Source organism: Polypterus senegalus, chromosome 6, assembly GCF_016835505.1.
Source record: "Polypterus senegalus isolate Bchr_013 chromosome 6, ASM1683550v1, whole genome shotgun sequence".
Taxonomy (NCBI): Eukaryota; Metazoa; Chordata; class Cladistia; order Polypteriformes; family Polypteridae; genus Polypterus; species Polypterus senegalus.
This window is the reverse complement of record NC_053159.1, coordinates 172,514,357-172,526,802: the sequence shown is the minus strand read 5'-3', so window position 1 is coordinate 172,526,802 and position 12,446 is coordinate 172,514,357. Positions and strand designations below refer to the sequence as shown.

General features: G+C 41.2%; 1 protein-coding gene across 2 annotated transcripts in view; it reads right to left on the bottom strand.

Moving 5' to 3' along the window:
- Window positions 1–12,446, bottom strand: part of cers6 (ceramide synthase 6) — a 184,978-nt gene that overhangs the window by 39,248 nt on the left and 133,284 nt on the right. The gene's annotated exons all lie outside the window — the stretch shown is intronic.

The window sequence follows — 12,446 nt, the reverse complement described above, 5'->3', positions numbered from 1 at the left end:
AATCATTATCTACTAGAGCAAAGAGAACAAAGAGATTTTATCTACAAATATCCTGCAACCCATTATAAAAAAGAGTCCATCTGCCATGCTTAGTATGCTTTCACTAAGTGTTTGTCAATGCAGAGTATCACACAGAAAGATTTAGGGGTCCATCTACACCTCCATTCTCACTGCTGGTCACAGATCTCCAGAATGAGAGGAGCCAGTTGAGATATTTATTGAGATATATTTGAGGTAGTGTGTGTGTATAAAGATGAGGCGATCACCTCAGGTGGCACTGTGGCAAGGATAGTATTCATTTATTTATTTATTTTACAAATTAATAATCCTATCTATCTATCTATCTATCTATCTATCTATCTATCTATCTATCTATCTATCTATCTATCTATCTATCTATCTATCTAATCGAATGAGATATATAGTGCCTTTCATATCTATCTATCTATCTATCTATCTATCTATCTATCTATCTATCTATCTATCCATTTTCCAACCTGCTGAATCCTAACTACAGGGTCATGGGGGTCTGCTGAAGCCAATCTCAGCCAACACAGGGCACAAGGCTAACTATCTATTATATAGTACATTCACGTCTATCTATCTATGTACAAAGAATCTAGAAAGGTTTAGGGATGTTTGGTGTGTAAATAGTGTGCTCTGTGAATGTGAAGATGATGAGTTACACTTGATGTTATAATTTTTCCCCACATATGCTGTCAGAGAAGGCTGATGTGGCGACCCGGCCGGGACGCCTAGGAAGACTGGAGGAGGGCTTACGCCTTCCCCAGACCATGTGGGGGTGACTGCCATGGTTCCTTTGGGGGCCACGGGTACAGAGCTTAGAAGCTCAACCCTGTAGGGGCCTGTGGTCACCACCAGGGGGTGCCCCCGTGTCTTTGGAGCCCTGGACCTTGGCACTTCCACCACACCCGGAAGAGCCGGGGGGAAGAAGACCGGGAACACCCAGAGCGCTTCCGGGTATGCAGCCGGCACTTCCGCCACAGTGGGGTGTGTTGGTGGGAGATTACCGGGAAGCACCTGGAGCACATCCGGGTGTGTATAAAAGGGACCGCCTCCCTTCAGACAATGGCGAGAGTTGGGAGTAGAGTGGACTGAGCTGGAGAGGAGAGAAAGAGGCGGCCTGAAGAGAAAGTAAGGCATTGTGAAGAGGACTTCGGGGGACTTGTGGGGTTTTGTGGTGCACTGAACTGTAAATAGAATGTGTAATAAACGTGTGTGTGGTGAAACCAACGTGTCTGCCTGTCTGTGGCCGGACCAGTCTCCACAATGCTTAATCAGAGTGTGTTAGGACAGCTTTTATGGAAATGTTTTCTTCATTTGTTATATTGAATAAGATTATTTTTATGTTTCTGTATGTTTTTTTGTCTGTTGAGTGATGTTATATACTGTTTTTAACAATTATATTAATAAACGTTTTTAAAAAATAAAAAAAAATCTATCTATTATATAGTGCCTTTCACATCTATCTATCTATCTATCTATCTATCTATCTATCTATCTATTATTTAGTGCCTTATCTATCTATCTATCTATCTATCTATCTATCTATCTATCTATCTATCTATCTATCTATCTATCTATCCATCAAACAGTGCCTTTCACATCTTCCAGTTAATCATATAGTGCTTTTTGCATCTATCTATCTTCAATGGATATAAAAAGTCTACACAACCCTGACAAAATCACTGATTTTCTGCCATTAAAAAATTAAACCTGTCAGAATTTCCAACCTTTATTGCAAAATTGCCATCTATACAATGAAGGTGAAAACAAATCAGAAACCGTTTAGAGGGAAAAAGAATAAAATGCCATACACAAACCTCCACATTGATATCCGTGGTTTTGGAATGGGATGCCCAACAAGCTCATACAGGTGGGATTACTGACTTGTGAAGCCCCTGCGTCCTTCTAGCTCAGGGGTGGGCAGCGTCAGTCCTGGAGGGCTGCAGTGGCAGCAGGTTTTTGTTTCAACTCAGTTTCTTAATCAGTTATTGTTAATGAAGCCCTTATGGCTCAAGTGACATTTTGATGCTCCATTTTAGTGGTCTCATCTGTTAAGGTTCCCCACCCTTACTTGCTTATTTCAGCCTTAAACAGCCGCATTCACTGTTTTTTAATGGCTCCTTATTAGCAATAAGACGCAAATGACAAAGGAGCCAGCAGTTCTCCATCTAACTTGTTTCCATTTACACCTTTGGGGATTCATCCTGCAGACTCTGGTTTAATAAAACACTGAATATGACAGACTGACGTTTATCCATTTTAGGTTTCAAATCATTTGGATGATATCCATGGAAAGGAAAAAATCTACAATATACAAACCTAACACTGCAGAGTAACAAGCCATAAAATTAAATAAGGTCTGAGACTGGCGAGGATTGGTTTCTATTTAAGTAATTGGGTTGGAAAGAAAACCTGCAGCCACTGCGGCCCTCCAGGACAGACGCTGCCCCCCCCAACCAGATACTGAAGATTTCTCTTCCCTGGCTTCAAGTTCTTTTCTTCTCTGAAGAACCCAAATTTGAAGCCAGTCGAGGTTTTGTGCCCACTCCCTGTGACATCTTAATTTCCAAATAAATAATCTATTCAGCTGCACTTCAGGGCTGTATAATAAAAACACATCCGTGTAAAGAAGTACCATTTTAATCTATGGTGTTTAATCCCCCCCCTCTCTCTCATACATATTAGCTCCACTTTAGTTATTGAATAAAAACTCCCACACGTTCCTCACAATAAATTATGCATGAAATGAGCGGCCAGTCAAACTCAAGTGATGTATTTTTGGCCCAAGCTGAGTTCTTCAAAGCCATCAGTTTCCTGAACTTTGCTTTGCTTTTACAAAGTCGAGGTGGTGTGGGGGGGCAAAGTCTCTTCTAGAAGCTCTGGACGAGAAGACACGCAACACCTACCTAGAGTCACTCATTCCAGGAGAGTTCAGCGTTGTCTGTAAACCCGACTTCATGTCTTTTAGGCTGGCAAAAACAATGCTAACTTATTTAACTTTAGAAGGAGTCCTTGACCAAAAGCACTGAGAGTGCATCGCAATAAATCAATCAAATACATTTGACTTCTTCAAGCGCGGCCCCAGAGCTCTTCAACACAGTCAGTCAGTCCTTTTCCAACCCGCTATATCCTAACACAGGGTCATGGGGGTCTGCTGGAGCCAATCCCAACCAGCACAGGGTGCAAGGCAGGAACAAATTCCAGGCAGGGCGCCAGCCCACTGCAGGGCACACACGGCAATTTAGGATCGCCAATCCACCTTTGGACTGTGGGAGGAAACCCACACAGACACAGGGAGAACATACAAACTCCACGCAGGGAGGACCCAGGGTCTCCTAACTGTGAGGCAGCAGTGCTACCCACTGCGCCACCATGCCGCCAGTGCATACTGCAAATCGTACAATTATTTGAATTTAAACCAACAACATCATAAATGTAGGGAATTTGAGAATTAATGCCAGGGTTGTCAGATCTCTAAAATGTTTCTACCTCAAGGACAGCTTAAATTTGCCCAGAAAAATAGCCCACTGTCTGAAATAGATAAACTGGGGGTAATGTCAGTGTAGGAGGATTAAGTACATACCATCAAAGTCTAAGGGGGCAGGTAATTCCCTCAGAAATTTCCTAAGAGTGATAGATTGGTATATTAACCATCACACAACAGCACTGAAAAAAGTATAACATTGATGTTTATTTAACGTAAATTTTCTCTTTCAAGTAACTTAAGATTTGTCATTTAGTGTTGTAGCTTGAAATATTTGGTTTCAGATCTCAATCAAAGTAAAAAATTTGTTTGTACGAAAATACGTTATAGTGGAGGGAATAAACATAAAACTCCTTTTTCAGTTAACCTAATATTTTTGGTTGTTTGTGTGCTTTGTGCGAGGGGTTGTTTGTATATTTTACCGGTCGAACTTTCCACCGTGCTGGCTTTCCAACGGCCAGAAAAGAAGAACACTTTCCCGAGTGGAGTGGACGTGGCGATACAGGTCTGGTGCCTCATGTATAACGCCATGCGTAGAACTCGCACTATAACATGGCGTAAGCACAAAAGCCAAAATGTGCTTACGCACAGAAAAATCCAGATGCAGGAATCTGTGCGTACTCCAACTTCCACGTTCTTCCGCTACATAAATCCCGATCAGCGTGAAAACTAACGCCTCGTGCACGCCGCATTATGTAACGCCCCAACTCCTCCCAGAATTACGCCTATTTAAATATGCAAATCAATATAAATCGCCCTTAAGCGCAGCCTTCTGTGAAAAGACAATGGGAAAAGCACGGGGAAAATATAAGAATTTCAGCGAATACCAAGTGGAGGCAAAGGAAAAACATACTATTTGTTCAAATAAACCGTGGTATAATCAACAAAATGAAGTTGATCGAGTGACATAGCGTGTTGGAGAAACTTGAAAGCTCACATTCACAAAATCGCACAGTGCCGGAAATAAAAAGAAGTCACATATCAAAGTTGCCGTGGAAAGCCGAGTTGTAAGCCCACCGTCTGAGTGTCATATGAAAACTTATTAGGGTACAGAGAAAAAAGGCACACGGTGGGGAAAAAGCACGAAATGTCAACTTCAATTTCGACATTTCCACTTTAATCACGTAGTTTATTTTGTCATTTAGTAGAACATTATAAACTTCATCTTAAAATCGTTTAATTAACCAGTTTCTCAAAATTACATCGTAATTAAAGTAGCACGTTAAATGCTTTGTTTTGTATTTGATCTTCTACTCGTATGTGCTCTATGTGTGTGAATCACTACTTGCTTTTTAAACCGGCTCTCTTCCTCCAACTGGACACAGAATCAATTACATTCGTGATATTACAGCTCTCTGAATAACTAAAATACTGAGATGTATACGTGATGTCATTTTCATGATGATAGGAGCTAAAGCACATTGAGGGTGCTCAGAGCTGAGAGTCACGTGTGCTTTGTGCTGACGTGTGCATTGCAAACGCTAGAGTCTGTTGAGAGTGTTGGTTTGTTCTGTGGTGTGAGATTTACATTAAAAAAATACATTTTGCTCTTAAAAACTTGGGTTTTGGTTGCCTCTAAGGAACCGTGTGGGAATTTTAAAGCTTTTTTCCCTTTAGAAGGGTTTTTGCTTTTTTCGCCCGCACAAGAGCAAAAGTAGCTGGGTGTTTGGAAGTGCGCTTGGAAAAGTTATTTGTACTTGTTCTTTTTCTTGTTATCTGTATTTGAATTAGCATCGAGGCGGCAGGGTAGAAAGCAGCAGTAACTGATATCGGCATTTGTAAATAAATAACCGCGTCGTCGTAACAGCGATTCCTTAGTTTAAAGGAAAAGAAAAAAAGGCCGCGGCTGACTTCAAAGCAGTAAAAGGTGGAAACTCAGTAGTGCGCAGGTAAGCGGCCTGCGTTAAGACACCGATCAGGCACAAGGAGCAGTAGGAGCAAATAAGGTAGTAAAGTTTTATTTATTTGTTTATTTTAGATTAAACAGTCCTTAGCCGTCCAGAGGCAGAACAGTTATGGGCGACAGCGTATTGGTTCATTAATACGGGGGAATACAAACAGTGCGAGTGAAGAGCTTATAAGTAAGAAGAGCGCAAAGCTAGAAGAGACAGAGAAAAGTAAAGTTAACCTCATAGAAAGGCAGGCAGCTGAGAGGGAGAACAGTACAGGAGCTTAAGGGGGAAAAGGTGTAAAATATCTGTAGCAGATCTTAGTGTTACCATTTAAGTTAAGAAGAAATTTAATTTTAAGAAAAAAAAAAATATATAGTTAAGGCAGCTTAGTAATCCCAAATCAAATTTTAATAATGAGGCCAGTGCAATGCAAGTCCTGTTGGATGTTGGACTTTTAGATGATGGTTTGGAAGAGCCAGTTGTCTATGAGGGCTACATCTGCAAGAGATGCCAGCTGATCCAGCACCTCGAGCTCAGGGTCGCTGAACTGGAGGAGGAGTTGGCTGACCTGCGTTGTAATAGAGAATTGGCGGACTTGGCCCAGGTGTCCTTTAGAGATAGTGTGCACCCCTAAGGTGGCGCGGAGGAGATTCCAGACCAGACAGGTAGGAATAGGTGGGTCACGGTCGCAAGGCGTAAGGTAAAGGGTGCACACTGTCCGGCATCAACCCCAGAATTAGAAGTGTCTAACCGTTATCATGTCCTGGCGGAGCTGGACGGTGACTCTGATAATTCTGAGGTGGTAGGCAGGGTTGAGGAGCCCCAACGGGCCACCTCAAAACCAGTTCCCAAAAAGAGAGAGGTAGTGATAGTTGGGGACTCAATCATTAGGGGGATTGAAGCGCAGGTGTGCTCCAGAGAGAGAGAGTCTCGGACGGTGTGTTGCCTTCCGGGAGCACAGGTGGGAGACCTCCTGGAAGGGTGGATAGGCTCTTGGCCAGAGCGGGTGGATCCAGTTGTCATTGTCCACGTTGGAACAAATGACATACATAAGGGTAGTCTGTCAGTTCTGCGATCCAAATTCAAAGAGTTAGGTACCAAGCTGAGGAGCAGAACTGACAAGGTAGTCTTCTCCGAAGTTCTGCCTGTGCCACGCGCCAGTCCAGGTAAGATTGAGGAGATTAGAAGGCTTAACGCGTGGCTCAAATCTTGGTGCAGGGTAGAAGGGTATAGGTTTATGGGGCATTGGGACTCCTTTTGGAACAGATGGGACCTGTTCCGCGTGACGGGTTACATCTGAACCGGAGGGGCACCAATGTATTGGGGAGGCGTATGTGTAGGCTAGTCGAGGATTGTTTAAACTAGGGAATGGGGGGGCAGGGAGTTTAGGACAGGCCAGATTTAGATCTATACATGGAAGAACAAACAATGGTGTAGAAATAAAAATGCATAGTAATGTAAATTTTAAGCAAACACGTAAAGATAGAAGGATTAACACATTAAAAATAGCTTGCCTTAATGCTAGAAGTATCAAAAATAAGGTAAGTGAGTTGGAGTTGTATGTAGCAGAGCACAATTATGATATTATAGCAATAACGGAAACCTGGCTAAATAACAAAGATGGGGATGAGTGTAACATAGAGGGATACACATTTTTAGGAAGGATAGACAGAACAGAAAAGGAGGTGGGGTTGCTGTTTATGCCAAACAGGAATTAAATGTAAGTCATCTTCAGTTGGATGATGAGCCCCATCTTAGTGAGGACATGTGGCTTCGCCTGGAAAATATTAGGGAAAAAGGTCTCATTTTAGGAGTGTGTTATAGACCACCCAATTCAGACAGTAATTTCAACACACATCTTTTAGTAATATCAAAAGGCAAGTTTACAGGGGATATTATAGTCATGGGGACTTTAATTATCCAAATATTAACTGGGATAACCTTACAGATGGAGGAGCACAAGAGCAGGAGTTTTAGAAGTAATCAGACTGTTTTTAACACAGCATGTTAAAGCACCAACAAGGGGTGAAGCCTATCTGGATTTAGTATTCTGTAATAATCAGGATAGAATTGAGGGTGTAGAGGTGATTGAACCACTAGGGTCAAGTGACCATAATGTAATACAATTCTCAGTATTTTGTAAGAGTACAGATGCAAAGACTAAAATTGTTAAGTTGAACTTTAGTAGGGCTAATTTTGAGCAGATGCGACAAAGTCTAAGTAGGATAGACTGGGATAAGCTTTTAAATGTGGAGACAGTCGAGGAGCAGTGGAACAGGTTTAAAATGTTTTACATGTAATGCAGGACAGATACATACCTAAATTTGGAAGTAATAGGAAACTAAAAAATCTCCACGATGGATTAATAAAGATTTAAAAAGAAGTTGCAAAGGAAAAACTGCTGTATAAGGCATATAAGACTAATGACTGCAAAGAGAACCGTAGCGTATGAGAACATGAGGGCAACCATTAAGAAGGATATCAGAGAGGCTAAAAGACAGTTGGAGAGGAATATAGCAGATAAGGCGAAAGAAGACCCCAAGAGATTCTTTCAGTATTTTAGTAGTAAAAGAACAGTTAAGGAGGAGGTCAAGTTCATCAGGAATAGTAAAGGGAATTAAAAGATACAGACAATGAAATAGCAGATGCCCTAAACTTACATTTTTCTGAGGTGTTTACAAGTGAGCAAGTGGATAACCTGCCAGAGGTAAACACAACTACTAAGGAGGTACTGAGGGATTTGGAAATTGTAGAGGGAGAAGTGCTGCTCAGATTAAATAAGATGAAATCAAACAAATCACCAGGCCCAGATAATATTTATCCTCGTGTTCTTAAGGAGGCTAGTGAGTACATATATAAACCCTTGACACATATTTTTAGGAAGTCACTGTGCACTGGAGAGATTCCAAAGGACTGGAAAATGGCAAATATCATCCCATTATATAAAAAGGGTGACAGGGCAGATCCAAGCAACTATAGGCCAGTAAGCTTAACAAGCATCACAGGAAAATTAATGGAAGGAATTATTAAGGATAAGATTGAGCAACACATGACAAGGACAGGAGTTATTCTGAACAGTCAGCATGGGTTCAGAAGGGGGAGGTCGTGTTTTACTAACATGTTGGAATTCTATGAGGAGGCAACAAAAGGATACGATCAAAGTGGAGCTTATGATATTATTTATCTGGACTTTCAGAAAGCATTTGATAAGGTGCCACATGAGAGGTTGGGCATCAAGTTAAAAGAAGTGGGAATTCAGGGTGATGTTTTTAGATGGGTGCAGAATTGGCTCAGACACAGGAAGCAGAGGGTGATGGTGCGAGGAACCTCATCAGAACTGGCGATGTTAAGAGTGGTGTTCCACAGGGGTCAGTGCTAGGGCCGCTGCTATTTTTAATATATATAAATGATTTAGATAGGAATATAAGTAACAAGCTGGTTAAGTTTGCAGATGATACCAAGATAGGTGGATTAGCAGATAATTTGGAATCCGTTATATCATTACAGAAGGACTTGGATAGCATACAGGCTTGGGCAGATTTGTGGCAGATGAAATTTAATGTCAGTAAATGTAAAGTATTACACATAGGAAGTAAAAATATTAGGTTTGAATACACAATGGGCGGTCGAAAAATCGAGAGTACACCTTATGAGAAGGATTTAGGAGTCATAGTGGACTCCAAGCTATCAACTTCCAAACAGTGTTCAGAAGCCATTAAGAAGGCTAACAGAATGTTAGGTTATATAGCACGATCTGTGGAGTACAAGTCCAAGGAGGTTATGCTCAACCTTTATAATGCACTGGTGAGGCCTCATCTTGAGTACTGTGTGCAGTTTTGGTCTCCAGGCTACAAAAAGGACATAGCAGCACTAGAAAAGGTCCAGAGAAGAGCGACTAGGCTGATTCCAGGTCTACAGGGGTTGAATTATGAGGAAAGATTAAAAGAGCTGAGCCTTTACAGTTTAAGCAAAAGAAGATTAAGAGGTGACATGATTGAAGTGTTTAAAATTATGAAGGGAATTAGTACAGTGGATCGAGACTTGTATTTTAAAATGAGCTCATCAAGAACACGGGACACAGTTGGAAACTTGTTAAGGGTAAATTTCGCACAAACATTAGGAAGTTTTTCTTTACACAAAGAACGATAGACACTTGGAATAAGTTACCAAGTAGTGTGGTAGACAGTAAGACGTTAGGGACTTTCAAAACTCGACTTGATGTTTTCTTGGAGGAAGCAAGTGGATAGGACTGGCGAGCTTTGTTGGGCTGAATGGCCTGTTCTCGTCTAGATTGTTCTAATTAAACGTGTTTCATGAGCCTCGTGCTCATGACAAGCATTTATCTTTTGTCGAAATTTGCGTTTTTAGCTGTGTTGTTATTTTCTCTTTCTGTTTTATATTCAATATATATTGGCGTAGCCCAAGAGTCCTTGCTTTTCTTTCCCCAAGTAACCGATCGCCACACAATCAGCTCTGTAATAGACGTTAAGCCATCTGTAAGCTTAGCCGATTCTTCAAAACGCTTAAAGAACATTGAAATATCTTCGTAGTACATGTTTAATTATTCTATCCTTCACGACACTCCCAGTGAAGAATATAGATTATTTAAATGAAGTTAAAGTTTTATGTGTATAATTTAACAAACATATTTTGCTGCATTTCACCCAAAAAATGATATCGTCATCATATGTAAATACACGCTTTATAAAGTGGCCCAGGTTGTGAGATATTATAACTGTAGTGCAAGTTTACAGTGGGGTGATTGTACTTATAAGTACCAACAGTTCTACAAGGAGTACTTGATTGGCTGCATTTAAAGTTCTTGGGATTAAACTGTTTCTGAACCGAGGTCCGTTACAGGAAAGGCTTTAAAACATTTTGCAGTGGCAGAGACAGCGTATCCTTAAAGCTGTATACCGATAATTCTCTTTCCGATCAGCTGCTGCTGTGATTCACACTCAGATACAGTGATATAAATACTCCGAGTCGTGCAGTGAGAGTAATACGGAAAAAGATGATCCGCTGTGGCAACTCCTAACAAGAGGAGCTGAAAGAAGAAGAAGAAGAAGAAGAAGTGAGAGTAACAACGCTAAAGCAGTTATGGTATTTGGAATACTATGGCTGTTCCCTGGACCATTATATTGTTACAAGTTAATTACAATCAGATGCATTACACTAATAAACAATATGCGGTTAGTTTCTGTGTATTTGTAAAGCTACGTCATGAAAATAATGAGTAATCACACAAGAACAGTAGCACTGCTTTGACGCTGGGTGCCGCCAGTTTGCAAAACCGAGCGGAGAACTTGCGTACGACAAGGCATGAGGTACCGTGGAAAAGTGCGTGGCTTTACGCCAAGTGTAGGTTTTATACATCGCGATTTGAACGTGGAAAAGTTCTTACGCAACATTTCTGTGCGTACGCACCGTTTATACAGTACATGAGGCCCCTGGTCATTTTCAGCAGCAGACTTTTATAACGGAGGATTTCTGGTAAGTAACCCTGGTTTTCAACTGTTCATTTTAAGTATAAGAACTCGTAATAAAACATACTTTCAAGAAAGCTGTAGAAACGTTAATCATTTTTTGTTGTATATTTAAGATTTACACTGCAAAATGCTTGTGTATTTGCACTGGCTTTTTAAATAAATGTAAAAAGTACAGCATTGGAATGTGTTATGTACATAATATTTCGAATAGCATAAAAACAGGTAACGACCAATAAACCATTTTAAATTGTAACAACTTAAATAATAGATTTACTTCAGTATAAAACAAGTGAATTACACCCAATCACTCTAAATGATTTGCCTCAACTTAAAATTGGTGGGTTCAATAAGATAAAAAGAATGACTGTATATTGGCTCAGGTTGAAAATATTAAGTGTGAATCATTACCTTAATTATTTGAAGTTGAATGGAGGTTATACCTTTTTCAGTGAGGGGGGTCCCCCTTTAGAGATTTTACACCAGTAAAGAACATACTGTATACAAGTGCGAATAGCAGGAAGAGGGGCTGCAGATGAATGAAAAACATGGCAAAAAATTCATTGGGGGTGCTTTAAAATAGCCCAAAATGCTGGGTTGTTTAAAAAAATATATTAGCTCAAAAAAATGCAACATGCAAAAGCCAACTTTTTTCCCCCATGGACGACAATCACAAATAGCCCAACTGGGTGAGAAAACTGCGGACCTGACAATGCTGATTAATCCCTTCATCTCTTTAGAGAATTTAGCACTTGTACTCAAAAATACTGGAATGGCACCGGACAAGTTAGATCATCCAGGGATGAGTCACGAAAAGAATGAGCTGGAGTTGCATCATCTATGGTAGTGGTTAGGAGCAGGCGCTGATACAGCCAGCGCATTGCTGCACCCACCACATGACAAACCAACTCAGGATCCCAGATTAGGTGACACAATACAATACAATTTATTTTTGCATAGCCCAAAATCACACAAGAAGTGCCGCAATAGTCTTTAACAGGCCCTGCCTCTCGACAGCCCCCCAGCTTTGACTCTCTAAGAAGACAAGGAAAAACTCCCAAAAAACCCTTGCAGGGAAAAAATGGATGACACCTCAGCACCATACTCATTCAGATGGAATGGAACCAGTGTCAGGTTTTTTATGGTGGCTGGAGTGCCAATTCTGCCACCAACCCCCATGTTTTTCCCTGCAGGGCTGGATGCAGATTAACGTCATACCCAGGACGGAGCAATTGCAGGTTGACGGTGTTGCTCAAGGGTCCAACGGAGTAGAGTCACTTTTGGTGTTTACCGGATTCAAACCGGCAACCATCTGACGGCCAGTGCAGATCAGAGCCACCACTCCGCCCTCTATAGCAGGAGCACCTATAAAAATGGCAGCTCTGCACAGTCGTATGTGCTTTACCAGCTACTGTGGCAAAGGACAAGCAGTCCTTTTAAGGGTAGTGAGTCACCTCAAAGAACTGCGCAAACAGCAGAGACTCCATCCATTGTGGCGCTCAGCACTGACATTACATTGGTGTCAGAAGCAGAACATGGAGAAACCCTACAGTCTGA